The sequence below is a fragment of the Callospermophilus lateralis genome, chromosome 17, assembly GCF_048772815.1.
Source record: "Callospermophilus lateralis isolate mCalLat2 chromosome 17, mCalLat2.hap1, whole genome shotgun sequence".
Classification (NCBI taxonomy): Eukaryota; Metazoa; Chordata; class Mammalia; order Rodentia; family Sciuridae; genus Callospermophilus; species Callospermophilus lateralis.
The window spans coordinates 20,094,652-20,096,187 of NC_135321.1; the positions used below are offsets into that span (position 1 = coordinate 20,094,652).

The 1,536-nt window shown below is 35.9% G+C and overlaps 1 pseudogene; it reads left to right on the plus strand.

Moving 5' to 3' along the window:
• The first annotated feature begins 788 nt into the window (after positions 1 to 788).
• Positions 789 to 1,202, plus strand: LOC143382521 (large ribosomal subunit protein mL42 pseudogene; annotated as a pseudogene).
• Positions 1,203 to 1,536: the final 334 nt, after the last annotated feature.

A 1,536-nucleotide genomic window follows, 5' to 3' on the forward strand; every position in this document is an offset into this window, starting at 1 on the left:
GACAAACTGTGGCGCATCCAGGAAAAAAAAAAAAAAAAGAACTCAAAGCAAAAATAGACCAGTGGGTTTATATCAAACTCAGAAACTTCTGCCCAGCAAAGGAAACAATCAACAGAGTGGAGATGCAACCTAAAGAGTGGGAAAGGTGTTTGCAAACTATTCACACGAGAAAGGATTAATATACAGAATGTATAAGGAACTCAAAAACTCATCAACAGAGACAAAACTCAACCAAATAACTCAAATATAATTTGAGAAAGGATATGAACAGACACTTCTTAAAAGAATAAATTCAAGTAGACATACACCAAGAACTGGAAGAGCTGTATCAGATTTTAGTTCCTTACTGTTCTCCATAGTGGCTGTACTGATGTATGTTCCCATCACCAGCATTTGTTATTTTTTGTCTTTTTGATAATAGCCATTCCAATAGATTTATGAAAAAAATACTCGACTTCATTAAGAATTGCAAGTCAAAACCCACAATGAGATGTTCTTGCTTTTTAATGTTAACTGGGGTTATTCTGACGTGTCAATTTCAAGTTCAGAATGCAGATTTTTTAAGATCACATCTTTTACTCCAGTAATGAAATGTGTATAAATTTATGAAAGATATTGAAGCGCTCTAAAATGCTAACTGGGGCAGGGGTGGTGTGTAGACCCTGGACTGAGGCAACATGGTGGTCTGGTGCAGAAATAAAAACTGATGTGCCAAGAAGCAGATTTCAAAGGCAGGTTCTCTTTAAAACATCTTTTATCGTATCCCCTGATAATCATCCTATGACATCATGGCAGCCACAGCATTGAAATGGGTGATATCAAAGAGAACTATCTTGAAGCATTTACTTCTAGTCCAAAACTAGAGCTTTATCTGGTGTTTGTCATAAATCTAGGTGTTCTTCTTTTCCAAATAACTATAATTGCAAAGCAGAGCTCGCTTTGACACCTGATGGTAAGATGAGAGTATGCTATAGCCCTTCTATGGACATCTCATAAGAACACACAGAAACTATCTCTCCATCAGATCTTGTGCACATGATCAAGTGTTGAAAAACAGATTAGAAGAAAAAGGTGAAAACCTTCAGCAAGGAACCAAAATAGAAAAATTTAGGAAAATATTTTTTACCAGAAGGGATCATTGATATCTTCATGGACAGCATCACAGGTGTCATAAGAAACTCAATCCTGCAAATGACAGATGATATTGAGATTCTTGGGAGAATCAAAGAGAAATGTTATCCTATGTCTCATTTGCCATTTGAGAAAATTCTATCTGGTGTATTCACTAATTTGTTACACAGTACAATAATAACAAAACAACAACAACAACAAAATGTTAACTGGGGTTATTCTATTAGTGGGGTGAAGGGCAATTTCTTATTTTCTATGTCATATCTTTGAATTTTTGTATGAATAAAACTTTAAAATTAGAAATGCCCACATATTAAAATGAATATTTTGCGGGGCTGGGGCCGTAGCTCAGTGACAGAGTGCTTGCCTAGCATGTGTGAGGCACTGGGTTCAATCCTTGGCACT